We start from the raw sequence: 27,561 nt of genomic DNA on the forward strand, positions 1-27,561 counted from the left end.
CGTCATCCCAAAACAGCCCAGGGCCTTGCTGTGACAGGACTTTGCTGGTGTGAAATTACAGCTTCAAATACCATTGAGGTCACTGGTGACAGAAAGCCCCACAGAATCTGGCAGCTACTGGATGATCCGAAGGAAACTGAGTTTCAGCCTCTTCCCAAGTGTTTCATGCTGTAAGATCCACCCTTAGCACTTTGTCAGCTGCCTGCTTGGAAATGATAGGTGAAAGTCTATCAGAAGTCAAGGCCCTGGTCCTGAAAATGTTTCCTGATCCATTGAAGTAAGTACTGTGAGGCTCTTTTTCTGGTCTAGGCATGTGTTGGCCCAGAGACTGAGATTTTAGAGGTTGTCCTTTCCACTTGAGGGCCAAGTTATACTTGAGAGAGGAAGGCTGAGCAATGTCTACGGCTTTCACACTTCTGAAGGGTGAGCAATGTCTGAGCAATGGCTTTCAGCCTCAAACATTAACAGCTGGTAGTAAAGAGCTCATTCAAAAATCGTGATTTGTGCCCATTCACTGTGGCTTTACCAAAATCAAACCCATTTTGCCAACTAGGATGGTGCATAAATAAATAACTAACTCATAGCAGCTACGAAGCCAGTGCTTGCCAGAACTGTATATAGCAGTTCCCAGAGACCACTGGGAAGTTCTAGAGAAAAAAGAATTTTAAAATAACATTTTAAGTACAATTTTTAATCCAACTGATAAATTACAATGTAACCGCACCTGTGGACTTGTTTAAGTAGAATAAATGTGGAATAAATGGAATATTGATATCAAGCAAATATATAACACGATGGATCAGAAATACGTTCTTCTCCACACTATCTATCTTCTAAGTGCTACAGATTTGGAGAAGTGATTCGCCTTGCATCTTGAAATTTGATACACATTCATTTCCACACTATTCCTGATTTATAAGGATTATGAAGGATTATGAATCAAAGAATCATGAGCCTTGCTAAAGCAAGAGAAATAATTGACTCCTGTGTATTGTGTGCCTGCTCTTTTGAAGAAAGAGAAAACTATGCAATGCAAGTGCATTAAATTCCTATTGCAATTAGTAGTTTAGAGTCTTTTGGTTTAAAATTGCTAATCGTGTAGCAGGTCCCATTGTTACACTACTGACTGGATGTCCAAGTACTTTGTGCTTGATACAAATGTCTGTTCTGAAAATCTGGCCTCAATTATGGAGGCTAAGAAGTATTGAAAGTCTGTCCATTATTTTAATTGTTAAACTCATCTTATAATTGAACATGAAAGTATAATAGAGACACAGATCTCCTTAAAATATGAAGATACATTGAAGAACTCTTGCCCTGTCCTCACAATGTATCCTTGTACCCATGGAAGAAACTCCAGTTGGAATTGTTAGCTTTAGAAGGTTTCCTGATAGGTCACATTGCCCAGTTCAGAGGTGATATGGGTTTTACTTTTGAGAACTAGAAGAGTTGTGAGATGTACTGCCTTGTTCTCTGCCTACAAGGATACTTGGCATCCAAATGCTTTGTTTGAATCATTCTCAGAAAGGCTCTTGGAGATCTGTTTTGCTTTGCAAAATATTGATTGAAGTATCATCTTTATAATCAATTTATAATTGTGGATGTACTCCTGTACACTAGTTCAAACTGAGTTTAAATAGCCTTTTTTCTATTAAGAGATATATGTATTTTTTGTTGCAAGAAAGAACAGTAATATTCTGTTCACTGAACTACAGGATATCCTGAGTTGGAAGGGACCCACAAGAAACATGGAGTCCAACTCCTAGCCCTGCACAGGACAGCCCCCAGAATCACACCTGGTTCCTGAGAGCCTTGCCCAAACACTTATTCAACTCCGTCAGGATTGGTACTGTGACCAGTTCCCTGGGGAGCCTGTTCCAATGCCCAGCCACCCAACATCCAGCCTAAACGTCTGCTGACTTCATGCCATTCCCTCAGGTCCTGTCACTGATCCCCACAAAGATCAGTGCCCGGCCCTCTATTACCACTCAAGAGGAAGTTGTAGACTGTGATGAAGTCTTCCCTCAGTCTCCTTTCGGCTGAACAGACCAAGCTCCTCATACAGCTTCCCCTCTAGGCCCTTCTCCATCTTTATTACTCTTATTTGGATGCTCTCTAATAGCTTAATATCTTTCTTATTGTGGTGCTCGAAACTGCCACAATATTCAAGGTGAGGCTACCCCAGTGCAGAGCACAGCTGCACAATTCCCTCCCTTGCCTGGCCGATGATGCTTTGCCTGATGTCCCCCAGGACACGGTTGGCCCTCTTGGCTGCCAGGGCACTGCTGATTTATATTCAACTTGCCACTGACCAGGACCCCCAGGTCGTTTTCCCAGCACTGCTCTCCAGCACCTCATTCCCCAGTCTGAACAAAAATCAGTGTTTGCCCCATCCCAGGTGCAGAATCCAGCACTTGCCCTTACTGTGAACTTCATATGGTTGGTGATTGCCGAGCCCTCTAACTTTTCCAGGTCTCTCTGCAGGGCCTCTCTGTCTTTGAGTTCCTCTCAATTTAGTATCATTTAGTTCAACAGTTCCTCTCAATTTAGTATCATCATCAAATTTATTTAGTGTACCTTTGAGTCCTGTGTCCAAGTAATTTAAAAAGATGTTGAAGACCACTAGCCCTGAAATGGAGCCCTGTGGAACCCACTAAGACAGGTTGCTCTAACTCTTTGTGCCCAACTTGACAGCCAGCTGTTCACCCACCATGTGATGTGTTTATCCAGCTCTGTGCTGAACATTTTGTCCAGAAGGATCCTATGAGAAACAGTATCAAAAACTTTACTAAAATCCTAAAACTACATCAGCTGGTTTCCCTTGATCCACTAGATGGGTTACCTTGTTGCAAAGGGAAATTAGGTTTGACCAGCAGGACTTTCCCCTCATAAAGCCATGCTGGCTATGACTGATGACTACATTGTTCTTCAGGTGTTTTTCAATACCTCCCAGAATAATCTCTTCCATAATTTTCTCAGTCACTAAAGAGAGACTGAGAGGCCTGCAGTTTCCATGGAGGCACCCATGAAAAGTACCCTTCCTTTTTTAATTAAAAGAGGGAGTTATGATGCATGGGATAGACTGTCTTGCCCTAGGTGAACCCTCTGACCCAGAGGGAACTTTATCCACCTCATCAGGTGGGTTGGGACAACCCCCAGTGTTAACACAGGTTAGGGGATGAACAGACCAAGAGCAGCCCTGCTGAGAAGGACTTGGGGGACCTGGTGAGTGAGAGGCTGGACATGAGCCATCGATGTGCACTCACAGCCCAGATATCCAAGTATGTCCTGGGCTGCATCCAAAACATTGTGGGCAGCAGGTGAGGGAGGGGATTCTGCCCCTCTGCTCTGCTCTGGTGAGACCCCACCTGCAGTGCTGCATCCAGCTCTGGGGTCCCCAGCACAGGAAGGACATGGACCTGTTGGAGCAACTCCAGAGGAAACCACCAAGGTGATCAGGGGGATGGAGCACCTGTGCTATGAGGAAAGGCTGAAAGATGTGGGATTGTTCACCCTGGAGAAGAGAAGGCTTTGGGACCTAATTTTGGCCTTCCAGTATCTGAAGGGTGCCCCTAAGAAAGATGGAGAGGGACTTTTTACAAGGGCATGCAGTGTTGTGACAAAGGGGAATGGCTTCAAACTGAAAGAGAGTAGGTTTAGATTAGATACTAGGAAAAAGTTCTTTACTGTGACGTTGGTAAGGCACGGGAACAAGTTGCTTAGAGAAGTTGTGGATGCCCCATCCCTGAAGGTGTTCAAGGCCAGGTTGGATGGGGCTCTGAGCAACCTGGTCTCGTGGAAGGTGTCCAAGGTGTCCCGCTCATGGCAGGGAGGTTGGAACTGGATGATCTTTAAGATCCCTTCCAACCCACACCACTCTATGGTTCTATAGTCAGTCTGTCCAGCTTCAGGCCCTCATACCTGTCGTATAAGGTGCTAAACCTATTTGTCAACCACCAGTCTTCAGGAAGAACAGGAGCCTTCTTTCTTGTGTGCGCACTGACCAGCTTCTGATCTTTATATTGAACAGACTTCTGAGTTACTGCTTGACATGCTACAGTGCCCACCTGCATCTCTACTGTCATGGCAGGTCAAGACTCCTGAGACTGTGAGGACATAAACAGGCTGCACAGCATTGGTGAGGATGAGCAAGACATAGGTAAGATATTCTCAGAGACTCCGCAGTCTCAGGAGTCTCAACAGGGATTTTAAACAACATCATTTGATGTATTTGATGCTTTTGAACATCAGATAAAATAGCAGACATGTCTATAAAAAGAAGATAATTTGATTTTCCAAAAGGAACTGGTGAATCTGAGCTGTGGATTCAAACTTTGTGTGCCCCACTCTGGACAATTTTAAAGAGTTTTTTAGAGATTGGAGTCTTTGTAATGTATCTAAACTTGATACTCTAAAAATACAGTAAAATTTGAAAGCCTGTAACTCGTAATTTAGTGGAGCAGTATACAAGAGGCTTGTGAAATGACAAAACTTTAAAACAATCTGGACCAACTTCCTTACAAAGAAAAATAATTCTAAATTGGACTACTAATTTCATATAAATTTACAATCCGGAGGACATAGCCATTAAAATACAAGTGTGACATAGGATGCTTCTGAAGCTAAGGAAGAAAATCCTTTTGCAAATGGGCATGTCTTGTAGTATATGAAATGAGTGATTAAGTAGGGGTCCTAGGCTGGTACACAAAGATACAAGAGTGCTTGGAAAGGATTAATAGCAGGTAAATGACCTCATGCTTTCCATTTTTCTTGGTAACATACAAATGAATTAAATACAAAAAATATTTTGATTTATTGGATTAAATTGTATCATGTGTTATAATTACGCATTTCCTGATTATAATTGTACAGCTTCTCAGAGTAGCTGATGTGATGGAGAACTGAACTGACCTTTTATTTCAGACTTAACAGTCCTGGTTTAAGGATGAGTGAAAGATCTGTGTCCAAATTAATTATTATATTAATAATGAGATAAGATATACATTTGCTTTTCATTGGCACTACAGATTATTAGTTATTCAGTACACTCTGTTATGTGTAGTAGTTATTACTTAGTGCCTAATTACAGTGATGATTCCTGTGATATTTGAAATGTTGGTCACTTTGTTCACTGTTGCCATGAAATGTGGATAACTTCATGTACAGTCTGTATGATGGTACTGCATGCTGTATGATGCAAACACATATTAGCCTGATATTTTCTGATCCTCTCTTTGACAGTGTCTTGGAGATATTTGTAAATTATCAATGTCCTTGATTATCAGTGAATATTCTTCAGCTCACTTTTTAGTTCACTAATTTATATGCGTAATTTCTATGTGGAGTCAAGGGAAAACAACATTTTTCCGTAAAAAGCTTTATTGACTGATGGAAATTTGAGAGATAGGAGCGAGAATTCAGTTGGTGGGTAATTGTCATAGCCAGTGTACATATTAGAAAACCAAACCACAATTTTGGGAGAACAAGATCTGTGATTTCTTTCAGAATTCAATTTTGAAAGACAAAACTTCTGGCCAGTCCTCAAGGTACTAGTGCACTTTTTATCCTTTCTGGAGCCAAACAAAATATTTAGTGTATTTTAAAAGAGTGTTGTGAACTACTAGTTTTAGGAGCTGTGTATGGCAAGTGACACGAAAATATGCCAGTAGACATCTACTGTGTGCTGTCGTTATATACACATGCTATTACCTGAATTCTCTTGGCTGACCATAGCTTTGAACAAACTGTTGGGGTGTGTTGGATGTGATTTGAATGTGCCTGTTAAACTCTGCATCTCAGGACTGAGGCGGGGATCCCCTGTGGGCCTTGAAGGTACAAATTCAGCAGTGGCTTTCCTGAGTCACAGCTGCACAGATGCTGAGCTGAACAAGAAGCACCCATCAAACTGTGTGCCTGAAATATTAGGTGCCTCTAAGATTTACTTAGCAGTGTGTTTACACAGAGGTCACGAGGCTTGAACGTTTTGATCGAGAATCTGCTGACAACTTACTTCAGGTACCTAAATCCTTTTATGGGTCTGAGTCATAGGCTTGGACCTGCAACATGAAAGCTGTGAGCAGACTGCTGCATCTTTACAGGGACGAGAGTTCTGGATTGACAATCATCATTAGGTTCATGATTAACTACTAGATGACTTGTCAATCTCTGATGGGAAGAGTTAAGTATCAGGGTCTCCCAGTAGACCCTATTCTGTGGACTAAAATGGTGCATAGGTCTGCAGCAGATTCTCTTCTCCCTTTCTCCCCTTCCATGAAGATGAACTTCACCCACAGGGATTGGGAGCTCACAAGGACTGAGAAATAGCACTGGCAATACTAATTTTCTAGCATGAGTTAAGACCAACATTTCTCCTGAGTTAAATAAGGAAAGAAGGCTGTTTCTAGTGAATCAGAGGATGAATCAAACGTCATGAGTATAAACAAAATAAATAATCATTTGAAAGAAGGCAAGCACTTTATACTTCTAAGACAATAAATACAGAGAGATCAGTGAGAGATTTGTGATCCACTCTGTATTCTGCTGTTCGTTTTATTTTTATTAGTTTAGGTGGTGATGTTTACTCACAAGTTTACACTAAATGGAAACATGATATTCATGAATCATTGATCTTAGTTTGGTATTAGGAATGAAAATCAAATGCTCATTGGAAAAATGATAATGCAGAACCTAATTAAGCAAATATGTGAAAAGATATACAAGAAGAAACACAGATCATAAAACATCTCCTATTTTAGAATTGCTAAACAACATCAAATACCTAGCCAGGGGACTGCAGATCAGGCTGCAGCATGTGCCTCATTTTGTGAAAACCAAAAAGCTCTTATACCCAAATCTTGCACAGTCTGCATAAGACAGGATGTTTACAAGACCCTTTGGGCTGGTCAGAAAGAATGAAGCTTCATTATTCACTCTCTCATGTGCCAGTGGCATGTGGCAAGTCTGGAGTATTCTGTCTGTGGTCATACCTGTGAACACAACCTAGTAGCTTCTCTTCCACATCTTTATGGTGGTTTGCTAGACCCACTCCTCATCCACTGCCCTGAGCTACTTAGGCGGAAAGAGTCATAGAATCACAGAATCATAGAATCAGCTGGGTTGGAAGGGACCTCTGAGATCATCAAGTCCAACCCTTGATCCACTACCGCTGTGGTTACTAGACCATGGCACTGAGTGCCCCATCCAGTCTCATCGTAAAAACCTCCAGGGATGGAGAATCTGCCACTTACCTGTGCAACCTATTCCAATCCCCCATTACCCTCTCTGTAAAGAATTTCTTCCTAATATCCAACCTAAACCTCCCCTGGCACAACCTGAGACCATACCCTCTTATCTTACTGATAGCTGCCTGGGAAAAGAGATCAACCCCCACCTGGCTACAACTTCTTTTCAGGGAGTTGTAGAGAGTGATGAGGTCTCCCCTGAGCCTCCTCTTCTCCAGGCTGAACAGCCCCAGCTCCCTCAGCCTCTCCTCATAGGACTTGTGCTTGAGTCCCTTCACCAGCCTAGTTGCTCTCCTCTGGACCTGCTCCAGGACCTCAATATCTTTCCTGAACTGAGTGGCCCAGAACTGGACACAGCACTCGAGGTGTGGCCTCACCAGTGCTGAGTACAGGGGAAGAATCACTTCCTTGGACCTGTTGGCCACACTGTTCCTGATCCAGGCCAGGATGCCCTTGGCCTTCTTGGCCACCTGGGCACACTGCTGGCTCATGTTCAGCTTCCTGTCAATCCAAACTCCCAGGTCCCTTTCTGCCTGGCTGCTCTCCAGCCTCTCTGTGCCCAGTCTGTAGCACTGCAGGGGGTTGTTGTGGCCAAAGTGCAGGACCCCGCACTTGGCCTTGTTGAACCTCATCCTGTTGGAATCTGCCCAACTCTCCAGCCTGTCCAGGTCCCTCTGCAGAGCCCTCCTGCCTTCCAGCTGATTGACACTCCCCCCCAGCTTAGTGTCATCTGCAAATTTGCTGATGGTGGACTCAATCCAAATTATCAATAAAGATATTAAACAGAACTGGGTGCCACGGTCCAGGTTTAGATGGTGACGACGTCAGCAATAAGGGATCTTTGCAAGGTGGAAGGGACCTTTGCAAGGTGGAAGGTCTGAGTTTATTGAAGGAGGGTGCTGCCTTTTATAGGGCTCAGGGGGAAGGTGCTGGAAGAAAAGGTGGAGCATGGGATGGACAGATGAGGGAACGAACCAAAGGGTGAACTAGGAAAGGTCGGAGGGACATGGAGATTAACTAGAGACCAGTGGTAGCTAACTCCACACTGCGGCAAATCTTAGCCAATCAGAGGGAGGAACAAGAGAACAGGGGGTGAACAAGTGTGAACATGTCTGGGCAATAGGAATAAATGGGATACATTGGTATATGCATGCATTAACAATTTTATAAACATTCTAAAGTCCTTAAAATCAGTTAGTAGTGTCTTCTCCTAGCTTCCATGAACTTCTCTCCACTTTTGGAACTTTTTCCACTCTGATATCTCATCCTCCACAAGTGGGCTCAACACTGATCCCTGGGGAACACCACTGGTGACCGGCTGCCAACTGGATGCAGCCCCGTTCACCACCACTCTCTGGGCCCGGCCGTCAGCCAGTTCTTAACCCAGCACAGAGTGCCCCTGTCCAAGCTGTGGGCTGCAGGTTTTTCAGGAGAATGCTGCGGGAGACAGTGTCAAAAGCTTTGCTGAAGTCCAGGTAGACACATCCACAGCCTTCCCCTCATCTGCCAAGCCGGTCACCTGATCATAAAAGGAGTTCAGGTTGGTCAGACAGGACCTACCTTTCCTAAACCCGTGCTGGCTGGGTCTGATCCCTTGTCCATCCTGTAGGTGCTATGTGATTGCACTTGGGATAATTTGCTCCATAACCTTGCCAGGCACTGAGGTCAGGCTGACAGGCCTGTAGTTTCCCCTGTAGTTTCAAAATGGAGGAAAGAGGTGAAACTTGCTACATCTTGCCCTTCCTTGCTCAGTGGAATTACAATCACTGAGGTCTTGAATCCTGTGGCTTTATTAATGTTGTGCTTTGTGAATGGCATCAGAAAAAATTGTGTGCACCACCAGTAGACTTGACTTCTCTTCCTAATCCACACAATTGCTGCACTGCCTGCCAACAGACAGCCCATGGGGAAACCTTTAAGATGTAAGGTCCATCATAAGATCTCCAGTAACTGACCAAGGTATTGGACATACATGGGCATGTGATGTGTTTCATGAAGTGGCCTCTGGCTGAACCTGTGGCTGTATTTTCTGTCTGGATGAACTGTGCATTTGGTCTTGAACCTTGCCTTGGGGCATCCTTTGCATATTCAAGATGCATATTACCTTTATGCCTGTAGATGGAAGGTAAGAGCTATTGACATAGAGCAGCAGAGGTCTGCTCTGTGCACAGCTGTATTTTATATAAGTGTATATATAAATAAATAAATGCATAAATATTTTCATTTGAAATTAGTGTATTCTACATGAAGGATACTTAGAATCCTGTATAGCTTTTTTTCTGACTCGTAAGTAATACAGTGGAAGAAATCAGAATCTAGTATGAAAAGTCCACATGATCACAATTGCTTAAGATGATCTACAGGTCTTTTTGTGGTATTGAAATATACTATTTTTCTTCCCCTCCTTTTTTTTTTTTGGTTGGTTGGTTGTTTGGTTGGGGTTTTTTAACTTTTTTATTATAGTGTTCTTAATTGACTCCATCTTGGCCCAGAATCAGGATTTCTAGAACACCCAAAATTACATATTTATGGAACTGAAGTACTAAAGGTGTACAGTTTGTTCTTTAAAATTTGGCTCCCTTTGTAGTCTTCACTTATAAACCCAGAAAAATAAAAGAACACATGCCTGGCTGAAATGCAGAATCCTTGCATTTCTGCCTAATTGCTTCCTCATTGCAGTCCTCTTTCAACACTTCTCCTTCTGCTTTTTTTTCAAGACTGTGAAGACATTTCTACCTGGCTTCATATTTGGCAGATGATTGAAGATAATTGCTAGATAAATTTGGTCACCCCTTAGGGACCCTGTAAGACAATAGCTATCCAAGCTTCTGCGTGACGTCAAGACAAGGACTTGGCCAGAATAAATCTCGTTCCTGTTAAACTTAAACTTTTATATGGAATATTTTTGATAAGTCAGTAGGAAAAAAAAATCACATTTTAAATAACACACTCAAAGTACCCCAGCCAAGAATCCAGGGACTAATTTGCTTAAGGCCAAATGGCAGGCTTGTGCAGGTAGGCAAGCATGCTTACCAGAGGAGGAAAATGCTGAACCAGCTGTTGCAGTCAGTGCCAGCTGTGGCATATGCCAGCGCTGGCACTATTTTTCTAGGCAGATATACATCAGCTATCTAACCGTTCCAAGAGATGTAAATCAGTCTTGTTAATTATCAGAGAACATGGTCAATTGCTTTCCTATAGTTTTGATTTATTACTTTTTGCTCCAAATCTTACAAACCAGAACAAGCAGCATACTCTGGTTGCTTATGTGTTAGTGTTTCCTATGCAGTAATTGATATATATACTACTCGCACATGAATACACTCGTTCTGTAGTACTACCTTCAAAAGGTAATGCTTTTGCCATGCCAGAAGAATTTTGTCTGGATGACAGATTCAGAAATGTACACAGCCTATCCAATTTTATCTGAAAAGTGCTTTTTAAAACATAGAAGTCTAGAGAATTTAGCAAGAAAATGTTGACATTTAACCTGTGTTTGCATAGGAACTGCTTATTAGCACTAGAGCTATAAAGGCAAAGATTTGCAGTTTATACCTATAACAAAGCCACCTTGGCCTCCCACTCACCCGGCCCCAGGGGAAACAAGCTATTATCCAGAAAAAAATGTTGTCTCTCCTAGTAAGGTTTTTTGTCAGTATAGCTACTTCGGGTAGGGCTTTATATTCTTCTTACCTTCAGTGTCTTCCCAAACAAATTCCTTGTAGTGTAAAGCTAGATGAGTATTGGATTTTCACTTGTAATATCTGCACTTGGAGGTAATTTCCTTGTGTCAGACTTCCCTGTGTTAAGGAAACTTTGCTGTCTGACCATTCAGGAGCCACTCTGAAAGTTATAAGTACACCACCTGAGCTGGGACCTGAGCTGGGACTGAAGCCCCTTGGCAGTGGTGGCTCCAGGTAGCTGATGGAGGCCTCGCTTGACACCCACATATCCCACTCTCACACAGTCAGACCAGGTTTCCTTACCAACTTGACCCCAGGTTTCCCTCAGCAAAGTCTCAGATCTCTGGATCCTTAAAGTAATTTTATCATGGTGCAACAACAGAATAACAGCTCGAGCTGGTGCTTCTGAGGGGGGACCCTGAACAAAGGGACCTCTGGACTTTATACCCTCACAGTCTGTATGCGGGCAAGTGTGGATTCTTCTTGCTGAGTCCTTGGCTCCTGTGGTGTCTCTGAGTTCCCTCATCTAGCTGTGCACAGGTCCCTGTGCCCTTTGTTATGCAAAGGGTCAGAACCAGTTCATGGCCTCTTGCCTGGGACTCCTACTACCCATAGGCTTTCTCACTGCAGCTGCACCCAGAACTACCTGCATTGCAGGTACTCTTCAACACCAGGGACATAATTCCTCCTAGTTTCCTAGCAGATACCCCACCTTAGGTATGATTTTTTGGCTCAAATTGCCTTCTGAAATGTTTCATTTGAACTGATTCATCTCCTTAGCCTCTTCACCAAGTCAACTGCAAATATTCTAGGAGATTCCTGCCACAGATAATATCACACTGTGAAGAGGAACAGCCTACAATATTTCATTAATATAATACCATTCACCATTTGTTTGCTATTGCATTGGTTGCTATACAATTGCCTGCTAGAATTAACTCTGGGCTGTTTCCAATAGCCTGACTCATCACTTACCAGCCACGGCACTTAGGTGAACTTATGTGTGCTGAGATATGCACTACAGCAAAGAAAATTCAAGCTGGGAGGTGAAACAAAACCCTTCAGCAAACCTCTGAAGAATGGTAGAAGTGAGAGGTTTCTGTAGAGCACATCCTACAGCAGACTCTTTTTAAGCCAGCAAACTGGCCTGAGTCCTCATTTCCAGTGTTTGGCTGAAGTTGTCAGTGCAGCCTGTTAGGAGTCTCCTTGACACAACTTTCGTAAACTTTGACTTTTCTTGACAAGGTCTGGAAGCAGTTTGTGAGTGCAGTCTAGGAATTGTTCCAAGTGCACAGTGTGGCTGACAAGGTGAGAAGGAGGACAAAGGTAGATGAAGAGCTCTCTACTGATTTGTTCAGCACTGTGGAGGTATTGAGTACAAGGTTCATTTCAGGAAGACAGGAGCAAAGACCTTTTATTGCCTTAAGGAGTCTGCTAGCAATGTTCCATCTCTTCTGAGATGGAATTTGTATTTGTATTCATTGATGTTCCTCACTTGCAGAGTTACGGCATAGGCTCGGTGTATCTGGGATAACAGAGCAGGGTAGAGTAGACCTGGTCTAAATAGCACTTCAACCTTGCACTTTTCATTTAGTGAAGGACATCTGGTCCTTCTCTAAAGCACATGCTGGTCAACTTGCTGAGCAACCGTGTTTTGAGTGGGGTTGGTGAAATCAGTTGCCTGCTCCTGGATCTGCTGGCCTGAAGTACAAGCTCTGCAAAGTTGTGCTAGTCCTTAAGGCAACAAAATTTGCTTTACCTAATCTGCTGAAAAAAATGTGGACAGGATCTGGTCAGAAGAGAAGCTGGGACTGGTAGGCAGTGTAGTGTGCTTTGGACCTGAGGAAGTTTATCTACAATTTCCTACTGGTGCTTTGCTTCCCAGTTGGTAAAGTTTTGGTAAAAACAGGTATTAAAATCAAAGTGACCTTGGAAAGTGAATTTAAACATGGTTGGAGAGTATTTGTGTAGAAAGTGTTATCTTCAGAAAAAAAATTGGGTTTGGGCAGGTCCTTCAGAGACCACCCAGTCAAACCCTATACCCAAGCTGGATTAAGTGGCTCAGAGGCTGGTCTGGCTGAGGCCAAGACTCCTGCAAGGATGGATTTTCTGTATCTTTTTGGGGCATTTGTGCTGGTGCTTAACCAGTCCCCTGGTGAACATTTTCTCCTTATATCCAATCATAATTGCTTTGATGCAAGCTGGGACACTTGACTCTCTTTTCCTCATGGAGCATTAGAGAAGAGCCTGTTTTCATATTTTTCTATAATCCTTTCTATTTTAATGATGAAAATTCTCTGTACATGGCTGCTGTTATTCCATGGGGTGGGATTGTTGTTCCCAGGATGCGGGTTATCAATTGGGCATGTCCAACAGCACATTTGCCCACTGTGGCTCTGGCTTTCCTACGGCTTTTTCTATTGAATGGGTGGCAAAATCAGAGCTCAATACAAAGTCACTTAGTTTGTGCTATGCCCAGGATGATCTTAAGTCAGCCTGTGACTCTAATGATATGTATTGAATATTTCTATAAGACAAATACACTTTCTTTGCTCCAGTGGTGAGGTCGCCCATTTGAAGTGACTGAATTATTTTTTTAAGCTGATACTACACTGTAGAAAACTATCATGTGCCTTTGTGCTATTTCTAGTTCCACTCACCATGCTGGTGGAGCTCAGTAAGATCTCCATATCTGGGCAGGAATGGGGTAGGTTTAGGAACTGGCTGCTTTGTTCAGCATTTTCCTTGCAAAACCTAGAGGAAGCCAATGCAGTCTGTCTGCAAGGCTTCTTATTACATACTGTGTTGTGTGGTTTCCCTATGGAAAATATATGGCTGGAAAGAATCTCCTGTGTTGAACCACTAGAATGTAAAGAATTTGGGAATCTGGTTTCCTTCCATAGCTCTGTATTCACTCTTCAGAAGAAAACCTCATCAGAAACAAAAGGCTTTTTGACTGGGGTTATTATCTTCTTTATTTTTGCTCCTTTATTATACTGGAATTATTATCTCCTTTATTTGCTATTTACATAGCAGTCTTTTCTAATATTGTAAGAATTTTCAGTAATTTTTCATGAGAAAGGAACTGCTGGAGAGTCTGAATGTTAGAATAAAAACTTCCATGTAAATAGATTCTATTTTGTAAATAAAATATTTTTAAAAAATTGTAAAATCAGAAAAGAAGACATTGTAAGCTCAGAAAAGAAGACATTTTCATTCTTTGATAATGTACATGCTGTACATGGAGGTCACAAAGGAATAAAGGGAAAAACACTGAAATAATCAATCTTCCAGTTCAATGATGTTCCTGAAATGAACATTTTAACTTGGTTTACACGCTGTGAATTCTCAAATCCTTAATTCTTTACCTCAGGAAACCAGAATTGTTTGACAAGAACATGACTGACATTTATAAACAGCAAATAATATGGTTTCAAAATACAGTCTTCAAGGAAAGCCCATACAACCATTGGTAGAACATTAGAATTCTTTCCGACCAGTTCTGTGTTTTGGCAAGATGTTTCCTTGGATGCTCGGAACCATCAACTGCAGATGGACTGGAACAACCCAAGAGGGAACATCTGAAGTGATTTTTTGCATGTTGCTGTAAGTCACTCTTCTGTTTTAAATTAGCAAGATCTAAAACATCGTGGTAGCAGATGTCCATCTCTGAGACCAAACATTTCAGAATGGAAATCTCTTTGTGTCTCCTGTTCTGCATACATAACATTAACAGCACACAAACATATCTAAGAAAATTTTACACCTATGTTGAATTACTGAACTTTATTTGAATTTTATTTATACAAAAGTTAATAGTATTAAAAGCGTTATTAACATTAAAAGTGTTAAAAAACTTGTTGTGCCTTACTAAGGGATATATGTGATAGTCAAAATAATGAATATACGTGATAATCAAAATAATCATTCCTTATCTTTTTTGTTTTACTACCCATATTCATTACTATAGAGGAATATGACTTATCTTTTGGCCAAAAGCTTCTCATTTTTGCATGAAAACCTGTGTTTCACAAAACCTGAGCCATAATAGGATCGGGGAAGTGAATGCTGGAACATATTTTGTGTAGGATCAAATAAAAATACTTTGAGTTTCCAAAAAAAGTTTATATTCCCCTCAAGTAAGGTGAGTTTAGGATCTGGTATTGGCATTTAATAGTGACTGAAAATGGTCACGGAATTAAACTTATCACAAGACGAAGCTTCTCATTTGACAATCAGAAATTAATCAGAAGCATTAATTAGACCAATGATCTTAATTTTCTCAATTTATTCTAGAAATTTAGAATAGATCTTACATTCTCAAAAGATGAAGAAGGAATCTGGAAAACGTAACACAGAAGCATACACACATCCTTTTTTTTCCCTTTCAAATAAATATTTTAAAAACAATAGGTTTTTTATTAATTTGAACAATACCAAAATGCAGCATGCTTGAGAAGAATGACTATCTTAATACTGAGAGCTGGGAGAGTTAACTTCAGACAGTGATCTGAAAAACATGTGTAGACTCACAATCCTTTATTTTATTTGCACTCATGGCACTGTTTATCTGTGGGAACTACCTGAGAGGAGTAAGCTATTTTTGAGGACTCCCCATAGCTAGTGTTAGTTTGCTGTTTCCATTTCAACCCAGGTGTTTAGCTGGTGTGTGGAATCCTGAGAACTACTGGGAGCAAGAGAAACTTGAGCAAGTTCTATGCTTTGAGACTTTTTTTTTAATTAGAGCAAGATCAAGTTTCTGTCTCTGAGTACAGAAGAAACAGGAGGAAATCGGAAAATTTCTTCCATTAAGTAGCATTCATTTGTAGGGATTTGTGGTATTTTTCCTTTCTTTGAATATCTATTGTACTTTTTTGGTGTCTTGTCCACCTTTTTATCTCTTCTAGTACTAGAAGCATTGCACTGGAGACTGAGTGCCTCTGTCTCTTTCCCAGTCCTCTTCAGTTGCTCATGAGTGTCTTTGAGTCATCCTAGTAGGAATCTGGCAGTATCATGCATCCCATTGCCTCCTCCATGCATTTGATGCACCCTCCACCCGTGATAATCCCTTCAGAGACATGCCCACATTTTTCATCCTGGCAGACAGCCCACTTTCCCACTCTCTAAGTTGGCTCTGAGGATGGCCCATCGATGTCTTCTAAGGAGTCATGTAAACCTGCTTCTTTTACTGTTCATATGAAAGTCTTCCCCTGCATTTTCCTCCTTCTGTTTGCACATCATTTTATGATTTGGCCCCCTTTCCCATGATTTTACGTCTGTCGTACTTATGCTACCTTCTATTTCATCCCTTGCCTATTTTCCTTATTTCTTCTCCACCCTCTTCTGGGAAGAGTTGTTTCATAGTTCTCATTTTCTGTTTTCCCTTAGTACAGCCAATTCCTTCCTTGAGGATATCTTTGCTTTGGCAGTTTTATTCCTTCTTTTCTTCTGTTCTTACATTTTTCCAGAGGCAATCCATCTAAGCCACGGTATTCTTTTGCTCTTCTCTACTAAGTACCTCTCAGTCTTGAGTTACCTACCTATTTTCTGCTGCTTCACAATGATAAATCTCTACTGAATTCTGTTACTCTCTCCAGTTGTGTTTCAGTCTTGGGTCTCATAATTTGTCGCCTTGGTTAGGCCAAATTTTTCAAAATAATTGTTTGTGCCAGATACCCCTCTACACACACAATGGATATCTCTCTCTTTTTTGTCATGCCAAGTCTTAGGTCATCTCCAGGTGTCTTTTCCTGTGTTTTATCACTGCAAACTTCTTCCTTTTTGCTGGCCTTAAAAAAGAAAAGCGGTATCTCCCAATATTTCTTTCGTGGTCTTCACTTTACTAGCATGGTGGCTTGACTATGGTTGGATGCCAGGTGTCCACAAAAGCTGCTCTGTCACTCCCCTCTGCAACTGGACAGGGGAGAGAAAATTTAGCAAAAGGCTAAATTTTGAGTTGAGATAAGGGCAGGAAGAGGTCATTCACTAATCACCATCATGGGCAAAAGAGAATCGACTTGGGGAAATTACTTGAATTTATTAGCATCCAAAATCAGAGCAGGATGATGAGAACACCTCCCCCTCACTCCTCTCTCCTTCCCAGCAGTGCAGCAATAGAGGGGAGACAGGAATGGGGGTTACAGTCAGTTCATCACAGTTTGTTTCTGCTGCTGCTGAGGGAGAGGAGTCCTTCCCTTGCTCCAGTGTGGGGTCTCTCCCATGGGAGAGAGTCCTCCATAAATTTCTCCAATATGAGTCTATCCGGTGGGCAACAGTTCTCCACAAACTGTTGCACTTGGGGTCACTTTTCCATGGGGTACAGTCCTTCAGGAACAGGCTGCTCCAGCATGGGTCCCTCATAGGGTCACAAGTCCTACCAGGAACCTGCTCCAGCGGCGGTTCCTTACTGAGTGGGTCTGCAGGTCCCTGCCAGGAACCTTCTCCAGCACAGGCTTCCCATGGGTTCACAGCCCTTTTTTGGGCATCCACCTGACCCAGCATGGGCTCCTTCATGGGCTGCAGGTGGATCTCTGCACCCTGGTGGTCCTCCACGGGCTGCAGGGGCACAGCTGCCTCACCATGGTCTGCAGAATGGGCTGCAGGGGAATCTCTGCTCTGGAACCTGGAGCACCTCCTGCTCCTCCTTCTTTACTGGCCTTGGGGTCTGCAGAGCTGTTCCTCTCACATATTCTCACTCTGTTCTTCTGTTCTGTGCTAAATATATTTTTCTGTCTTAAATATGTTGTCCCAGAGGCATTACCACTGTCATTGATGGGCTCAGCCTTGGCCAGCAGTGGATCCGTCTGGGAGCTGGCTGGCATTGACTTTATTGAATAGGGGGAAAGCTTCTGGCATCTTCTCACAGAAGCCCCCCTGTAGTCCCACTCCTACCAAAACCTGGCAATGCAAACCCAATAAAACTAGTCACTTTTCATGAAACGGAGCATGAATGACATAATTATGAAAGTTATGCTTCTTTCCTCTTGCATAACAAAAGTAGCTGAGCTCCTGCTCTAAATCTGAAATTTGATGATGTTAACTGCGGAAACTCAAGCTGTACAATTAGTTGTCACCTTTGGCAAAATTAAAGGCAAATATATGGGATCACATGTAAAATTCAATTACTAGCATCTGTTTCAGTACTATATTGTAGGGGAACAAAAGGAGAAGGATAGATTCAGAAAGATCCACAGCTAGGTAGTATTGATTAATACAACTCCATTGCTAGGGAGATGTTCCTCTACTCAGGACATTGCCATTAGAATTGGAAAGATTTTTTGAAAAACAGCAATTTAGGTCATCAGTAATATCTGAATGTTGTCAAACACAAACACCTGCACCTATTAAAACATCAAGACTTAGAAGAGAATGAACTGGATAGTCTACAATTTTCAAGAAGTTCCAGCTTTGACCATTTAAGCACCAAATAAAGTTCAGATTTTTGGGCAGGCACATCCATGTTCAACATTCAACAAGCAGTCATAGTTCCCAGCAACAGATCACTGCTTAGTCCTCACTGAATCTGGATGACAGAGGTTGTGCACCAGGCTAGGCAGAAATTGATGTTCCAGAAATAATGCTTTTACCACAAGTTTATACATTTATGTTTGTTTTGATGAAAACGAAAGGCCCAGATTTTCACATAGTCCCTGTGATTTGAAAATAACTTCAAAATGGTAATTCCAAGTGTCAGTCCTCGTAATGCTGTTTCTGACTTTTAAACCAGATAATCCAAAATTATCACCCTTAGAAGGCAACTGAAATAGCACTTTTTTTCCTGCTAAATATTAGAGCTCACCTGCAAGATTCCTTTCAAATGACCAGTTCTGCAAATGATTAATAACAGGAGCATTTGCAACGGATTAACTGTTAAACTCCACTCTGCCTACCAAAGAACACAGATTTTTGCACTCCTTTTATTGAACAATACACAGTTTATTGCTTCAAAAATTGTCTTGTTTCAATTTATTACAGTGAGACGTGGCTCTCTGAAGGAATTAACACTGAATGTGAAAATTCTTATCATCCTCTGTCTTGCATCACTTTTTCTCTTTGTCTTACTGAGCAGTCTGCTTCTGCTGCTGCAGGGAGCTTTCTTGTAGCAACCTTATGTTTGACCTTTCTCATGACAGAGTTTACTCAAGGCAATCAGGACTGTGATTTGGAGGACAGCGCTATGTGTGGCCATTTAAGCTGTAAGTTAATTCTGTTTCTTGAATCATCATTAAATATCTTACAAAGATTCCTGCACTGAGAGAGGGGTGTATATTTGATAGTGAGTAAGCAGTATGCTAAAGGCTCTGAGCCACTGGTGCTGCTCCTGGGAAGGAGGCGCAGTGTTGCAGGACAAGGTGTTGACCTTGGTGACAAGCCATAATTTTCAGATCACGTTTCAACAAACCATGTGCTTCCTCCCTCCTTCCCTTTTCTAGCATTTCCATCTCCTTTGCCCAAGGAAGAAACTCAGACATTTTCTGTATTGTTACACAAGGACATTCACATTCATATTCATTTTCTTCTCTTCCATGAGTTTTTTCCCTTGGAATACAATTTTGAGCAGAGTTTAGAGGAGAGAGGGCTGCTGCGGTACAAGATGTTAATTGGCATGAGCACTGACAACAGGAGTAGGTCTCTCAGTGAGGTTTCTGGTTTGCTCAGTCACAGAGTAATACAGAAATTCTCTTGGATTCATGAATGCTACAGATGGTAAAGTCATATTCAGTCGTCTGGTTCATCCATCTGAGAGCACAGGGTTATTCAGCAGGACATATGTTTCTAATATTTTGTCCAGCCTATTTCTGTAGTCTGGGTGATGAGTCATGGGGCTTTCACCGTCCCCAAAGGAACAATATTCTACGGCTAATCAAATTTTAATACTGGGAATATTTTTTCCTGCTATAGGTTTTCAATGTGTTAATTTTATTTTGTTACATTTGCTTATCTCTCCTAAACATTCCTCCCAGTTCTTGTTTTTAAGTTCTTCATCCGTTATCTTTGCTCCTATCAGATCATGATATTTTAAACAAGGCAAGTTGTTGACGCCTATCTTTATTTTTGCCTGGCACATTGCCGTATAAAACCTTGTGTTCATTACTGTATCATTTAATCTTCAGACTTAAACATTTCAGAGAGTTGAGCTGTATCAGAGAACTGTATGAGGTAAAAATACTCATGCTCCCTTCCATGTTAATATAATCAATACAGTAATTCGGTTGAAGCTCTACATGCCTATGTTTGAAGCAAGGCTGGGAAATTTGGCAGGAAGTGTGGGTGCTTACAACCAAGGTGTGTCTCTTGACATCACTGAAAAATGTATTTTAGACAAATGATAAATCCAAAAAAAGAAGTCATCTCTCAGGGGTGCAGTGGGAACTTGTCAGAGTTTGGCTGTTGCCTTCTGAGTGTGGAAGACTCTCTGTCCAGTTGTGGCTGCTGTGGGATAGGCAGAACCTGACTGCAGAAATCCCTCCAAAAGACAGTTGCCCACCTTGTCTAAGGACATAGGGCACCCTGCCTGATCCTGGCACAAAAGAGACAGGAGATCAGGAGAGGAGAGGAAAGGAAGAGGAGTAATAGAAGAGAAAGAAAGGGAGGAAGAGAGGTCTGAACTGGGAAGAAGAGGAGATGAGACCAGTCAGGGGGAACAGTATAGACCAGGCATAGGAAGGAGTATGAAATTCCATATTATATGATCCCCTCCAGAACCAGGCATATGATAATCTTTAGGAAGGCATGTACTTCTGTACCCGATGGAGATGAGCATCTTTTTTTTTTGGTCCTACTTTTACAGACCTATTTTTTAGTTCCAGGCTCTTTTTTGCCTGAATTGACCCCCAAGTAGCTCCATTCCCATCTGTCACCTTCTGTTCCTTGTTTTCCTGAGCACCTTTCTATTCCTATTTTCCATGTTTCCTACCTCCCCATCTACAAGTCTTAGCTGTACATTTTTTACCTCTCCCACAGCTTACACTCCTCTTCCTTTCCACAGCTACTAATTGTATATGTTAACAATTTTAGTGCTGTATTCTTCTGTTAGGTACTGTGAAGTACAGTGAAATATCCAGAATGACTGACTTGTACAGAGTGATAGGGATCATGTCTACTGTCATTTCAGTAACTGTGAACATACCATGAAGAATCTCTCAAAAAAAATATTTTCTAACATTTTCTCATTTCAATGGCCATTTCAGTATTGTATTTAATACCAGTTCTGGGTTTTGATAAAATCAAGATTTTATCAAAATATATAAGATTTTATCAAAATTGTTCTCTTGACCTAGATGAGAAGAAGCAAAAATTAACATTGCTGTAATGCTTTGAAGGAGAATACAGTTTGCTATATTAGTGCCTTTTTTGTAAAAGAGGTAAGCTAGGTCAGTCATAAAGCAACAGGAAGTTGCATTTCCTAGTTTCCTTGCTGCCAGTATCAACACTGCTTTTTAAGATCATGGCTTAAGATCTGAGATCACTGGAAATTCATCTGCTGGGTCATAGAGAAACCTTTCATTGTTGAACATGATATGTTTATTCTACTGCAGCACCAATGGCATGTAGGGAAATGTACTTGATGGTTTTGGAGCTCTTAATGGTTTATCATCTAATTCCTAATGTATGGAATTACGCTACTCTTTGATTTCTTTGCAATACTTGTATTCTTTGATTTCTTTGCAGGCAGTCATTTCAAGGAGCAAATATTGCTAACACCACAACTTAAAGAAAAGATAAACCAGTTGTACTGGTTAAACCGTTACCAAATCCAAGCTGTAATATCTCCTTGGGTGTTACTTACTTTTGTTTTCTTAATATAATCCTGGATTTGGAGTCTTGCTAATGAATGAATAGAAATCTCTACTTTGCAGAAATTATTGTATTTAACCAGCTGTGTTTCAGGATCTAATGTGCCAGGATTTATTTTGACCTATCACTAAGGTGGTTGTGATTACATCAAATACAAGATGTACATTTTGAAAAAAGCTGTGCATAGTAATCTAGTGTTAAGGAGCAACACAAATCCTTTAAAATATCAGAGCTCACTCTGTTCAAGATGTACCCATTAGTAAAAGAATATTAAGGAAATATTCTTCTTTTAAAAGAATATTCATTCAAAAGAAGATGATAGCTTCTTTTAGCTGTCTATCTGAAAATGTTTTATATTCAACTCTCTAAACCACATTTGCCAAAAACCTGACTATACTGTCAACTTTGCTAAATTCTTTTGCTATTTTGGTAGATTATGTAGCTAGCATTATATTTACAATGAAGTAAATAAGTTTAAAAATGGGATGAATTCATTGTTTGATATTTATGAGAACTAAATAAATTTGTTCTTGCTGAAATTAGAGGCAGATAAACTCCCTTCACCTCTATTTACCCTTGCAAGAAAGTAATGCAGTTAATTATCTCTATCACATGTACACCAACATACGTTGTACTCTTTCATTTACTGAAGCAATTCAATTATGTGCATAAATAAAAGAGAGACTTCTACTCACAGCTAGAATTTAGACTGGCAATTCTTTATTTTTCATGCAGCCCAGCAATCTCTGTAGCATGGGAGTGCCAGCCTTTCTTCTTTGAGTCAGCACTGTGGGAAGGGTGTTGAAAGCTGTGTCCTGAGGACAGAACTGGGCACAGAGTGTGAGTGAATTACTCATTCCTATGTGCATAAAGATTCCCTTGAAAGACAACAGTGTCTTGAAGCAAACTGCCCTTGGTGCTCCTCCTATGCACTTCACCTTACACAGAGTAATGACATGAAAGCCACTATCTAATCCTAATTACATAGGCTGAGTCTCTGCAACTGCACAATCCTATCCCCAGCTTTCTTGTTTTCCCTTCCTGTTCTCCCTGCTTGTGTCTTTCTTGAAGTGTCTAACAAGGACCTCTGGACAAAGTCTGCCTGCTGCTCTGTATTATTTCATTATGTAGTGCAATGTGTTTGGGAGGCTACTGGTAAACTAAAGGGAGAACATTAATTATAGAGGAAGCAGTTTTCACTTAAAAAATCTGGCAAAAGAAGATGCCACTGCCAACATAACTGCCTTAGACTTCAAGGTGTGTGGTCTGGGATAGGACCAGGTCAAATAATTAACAACTGCATTGGAAAGAATGTTAGCATTGGCTAAAAAACAGGTAAGGGATTAACAGACACCTGCATAGTTCTCTGGTGATTTGTATAAGCCTTTATGTTTTGTATTTCTTTTCCTCTGAAACATTTAGACTGTCCAGAATAAACTTCTTATCACTACATCTTTCTTGTTGAACAGGAAGGAGATATCAACAGGAAAAGCATTTGTTTAATCTAAGGGTTAAGCAGGAATTACATCACACCTTTTCAGCTCTGGTGGTCTCTCATTCCCATGAAAGGATAACAGAACTTTGAGCTGGCTGCATTGAAAATGACTAAGTCTCCAAATCTGGATTTCCAGAATGCAGTTTAAGAAAGGACAATCTTTTTAGATATCGCCTGTCAGAGGGGACAAGAAAGCCAGCCTAAAAGCCAAGACTGGAAAAAGTAGAAGGCCCAGGAAGGCCATAAAGAGACATTCACAGGAGAGGTGAGAAAGGTCAGGCAAGGAACTGATCAGACTCAGTAAACCTGAAAGCTGCTGGACCTATAATATGGGACCAGAAAAGCTACTTGATGGATATTCTTGGTGGAAGGACAGATGGAACAGATGGATTCATTTATTCATCTGAACTTAAAATGAATCTTTAATGATGATTCCTCAGTCCAAGAATCTTGCAAAAAGTAAGATGACTGCAGTGCAGCTAGACAAAAATTTAGGTAATCAGGTTCAAAACTGCACGTCTATAAATCCTCCTCTGTTGGTCTCTCGTTGCTGTTGTCCCTCTTGTAACTGTTTGCCTCTTTACATGTACACAGGAACCTCAAGTTTGTCATGGCAGAGGAGCTTGTTGTCCAGCTCATGCCCACTAATATATACAACTGGTTTGGATTTTTGAATGCACGAGTGTGCCTAAGCCTCCTGAAATCCTGGTCCAGAGAAATTTTAGAACAAAGTTCTGTACAGACCAGTGCCCAAAGGTGTTTACCATAGACAGTAACATACATGAGAGCTGCAGTTTCTAACCAAAGCTGCCCAGAAATTCAACTCAAACAAAGACAGAAACGGACGCTTCTTGACAGAGATACTGCACCCACTGATGACAAATTGTTTGGAAATGCCTAAATTTTTGAGAGATTACATGATTTAAGAACATTAAGAACACTAATTTTGACCCTGATATCTCTAACAGCAAATGAAGGATGGATTGTGAAGGCATTTGGTGTCATGAGTACTGTGCCTCTGGACCCAGGAGGAACTGCCTCCTAGCAGAATCTTAGGTTCTTTTGTTAAAAGTGCTGTGTTATTGACACAATGCTAATCAACTTCTTTTGGTGATCTCAAGAAATGTAGCATTCAACAGACTGGTTAATTTGCAATCAAGGTATGGATAAACCAAACCACCTAGTAACTGACTAATATGCAAACAAGTAGTATTTTTGAAGTCTTTGTTACTTCAGGTTTCCTGCCATACTCTCCAGCTGCTACTTAAAAATTTCTGCTTGTACTACTACCAAATTGCATATTTTAAAAAGTCATCATGCAAAAGCTGGCTGATTAAAAGCAAGTTACTCATCAAACACATTACAGCTTTCATGAGTATCTATCTCATAGCTGCCGGAAGAGTTATTTTGCTATAGTGGCATTTTCATTATATCTTTGATTTTAGCTTGTTTCTCCAAGGATTAATTGTCTTATAAGTATATCCATCATTCTTTTGATTTTGCCAACCAATTTTCTTGAGGGAGGAAATCTGGCCTGAAAACAGTGCTAAAGATCATCAACTTGTCCCTTTAAAACTCATATTTAATTTTTAAGCTTTTGCTACATAGAGCTGAATTCTTACTGATCAAAGACCTTCTCTTCTGTACCTAATTTGCCAGAGCAATTAATTATCTCTAATACATTGCTATTTGACTTTTTTTGTTATTTCTTTTCCACCTATCTATGATTACGAAAACCTTTCATGTTTCTGGAAGAAAGAATATTGCAGTGTTGTTTTGTGAAGTAAACATTCAGAGCTTCCATGCTTATTCTTTGGGATGAAATAGAGCTCACAGATCTCTGTGCCATCCCTGATATATGAGTTATGGAAGATTCAATCCAGTCTGGGGACTTCAGAAGGCTTTTGAAACCCCAGATACAACTGACACTTCCCTTTCCCATGAAGATTCACTATCAGTGAATTGTGTGAACAGAAAATTGTCTTGCTACAGCTCTAGAATAACTTCTTCTTAGCATCAGTAACATTTATAGCATCTATAAAATTAAACTCATATCAACTCATGTTGTCAGCCTTTTGTTTTGAACAAAAATGCAACATTATTTCCAGAGAAAGATGGCACAGTGCTGTCAATATGGTATCAAACATTGAAATATGTACTGTGTTCATTATCAATGTTATCAAGATTCGAGATTGTATAAGTGATCACAATAAATTAAAATAATACTCACCATTTAGCTGGTTATAAAAATCTTTGAGCAACACTTAAGAGACTTATCTGCAAACAAGCCTAATCTGTAGGATAGGCTGTTTGAAGTGAGCTAGGGTTACAACTTCAATAACATTATTCCACTTTCTCTTTTAACTTTAAAAACAAAAGTCAGTAAACATAACCCTATTTTAAGAATCTGTGAGGGACTATATTCAGCTGGAAAGTAGCATTGTGTACCGCTGATACAATCAGCCAACTGTAATCCAAAACATCTATCTTCCCAGAAACAGGCCTAGACGCAACAAACCTTCTGATAACAACAGGGGAATTATTTTCTCTCCCAAATACTTTCCTTTGCAGATTTTAAGGAAAATCAGTCATCATCTAATATTTCTGTAGAAACTAGAAATACATTGTCATGCAGGGAATCCATCTTTTCTCTTAAAACAACACTAGGTACAAGTGCTGCAACATTCAGTTTTGCAACATGCCAACAAGAAGCTAAAAAGAGAGCTTTGCCACTACCACAGGGCTGCTTGCAATTTGGATCCCTGACAGACGTAGTTCAAGGAAGACAAAGACACAAAACCAGCTCATTAACCTGATTTTTTTATTTTTGTAGGAAAAAAAAAGAAAGTGTCTTGATTCTTTGTATATTGGCTCTCCCTTATGATGGTAAACCTGTTTCTCAATCCTTTTCCAGTTCCAACAAAGTGACAGTGCTAGAATAGCATAGGTTTTTGCACTCAAGAGGGAGCAACAACAAATAACATGCAAAACTTGTTTCCTTTCAACACTGAATGAGGAGTTCTCAGTCACTCAGTCTTCTCTGTCACAGAGATCATTGTCACTACAGATACTACTGGGAGAGTAATGCATTAATATGTAGCTCTAGAAAGGGTGAAGTATACTCTGTCCATTCAACTCAGTCCAAACAAAGGCAGTGGTGTCAGAAAGATCAAAAGTCCTTTTGAACTTCTGGTATCAATAATTTCTCATTATATTGGTCATATGTACCCTCTGATTACTTAACCAAAGGAATACGGAAGAAAAACAATGCTCACCTTCTACTCATTCAGTGGCAGACTTGTTATCACAAGATGTATTTATCATCTCCAGGGCACTGGTTATGGCTTCTCATTGACCATGGCTGTCATCCCAGATCATAATGAATTGGAAGTATATTCCAATGAACATAAAGCAACAAATGCAAAACTATTGGAAGAAATGAGATAGCTGGCCATTGTTTCCAGTAATAATGTTATAGACTTCGATAAAGATCCATCAAGTATGAAATGCAACAGCCAGTTTTCTTTGCAGGAAAAATCACTATGGTTAATTTACACTGATTTATTATTTATTTTCTGTTGGCTATTTTCTATTTACTGCCTTTTGAAAATAATTGTTGTGTAGCATAGTGTTTCCAGTTGTTTCATGAAATTAGTATTTGGAAATAGACCTTGACAGAGATGTTTTTCAGCTGCAGTGTGCTTAATCAATAAAATAGAGGTAGGCTTAAAAGAAATGAAGGCAGAACTTCCACAGCAGCTGGACATGTATTAGATTACCCATTTCTGAAACAAAAATTACTCAGGTTTTCTCATACAAATAAATGTAAAATTATTTATTTAACTTTTCCTTACAATGACTTCTCAGGTTCAAAACCAGAATGCAGACAAGCATAGAGAATATGATAAGCATAGACTGAAACAGTGAAGCTGTGAAGCTGACTGAGATGGTCATCTACATTTTTAATACTTTAGAGGTATCACTGTCTATCCGTTCTTACATAAAGCAGAAAAACCCCTAAACCAACAAACAAAATATTGCTAGTAATTAAAATTAATTAAAACCATTCGGATCAGGTCTGCCATAGAATGCAACAACTTCAGTTAGACTTGGTTAGACAGAAATTGGAAGAATTGTCTAGTCTTTTTTGCAGAAACTTCTAAGTCTTCTTGCTGTTGTTTTCCTTCTTTTTTTTTGTTATTGTTTTGGATTTTTTGTTTGCATGTGCACACAGTCAACCTATGTCTGTATAAAATTTAATAATTGCTGCCTAAAAAGGTAACAAAGAATCCTAATTCAAAGTCAGGTCTTCTTTTCTTCACTGAAACGAAGTTACCAAGCATCA

General features: G+C 40.5%; 1 long non-coding RNA gene across 2 annotated transcripts; it reads left to right on the forward strand.

The window, feature by feature from the left end:
* The first annotated feature begins 161 nt into the window (after positions 1-161).
* On the forward strand, positions 162-27,148 carry LOC116780367. Of its 2 annotated transcripts, none has more exons than XR_004354439.1 (3): positions 162-277; positions 4,031-4,159; positions 27,084-27,148. It is a non-coding gene; the product is annotated as an uncharacterized LOC116780367 (long non-coding RNA). The 2 variants fall into 2 exon arrangements; XR_004354440.1 differs by lacking the exon at positions 162-277 and adding an exon at positions 363-423.
* Positions 27,149-27,561: the final 413 nt, after the last annotated feature.

The sequence above is a fragment of the Chiroxiphia lanceolata genome, chromosome Z, assembly GCF_009829145.1.
Source record: "Chiroxiphia lanceolata isolate bChiLan1 chromosome Z, bChiLan1.pri, whole genome shotgun sequence".
Classification (NCBI taxonomy): Eukaryota; Metazoa; Chordata; class Aves; order Passeriformes; family Pipridae; genus Chiroxiphia; species Chiroxiphia lanceolata.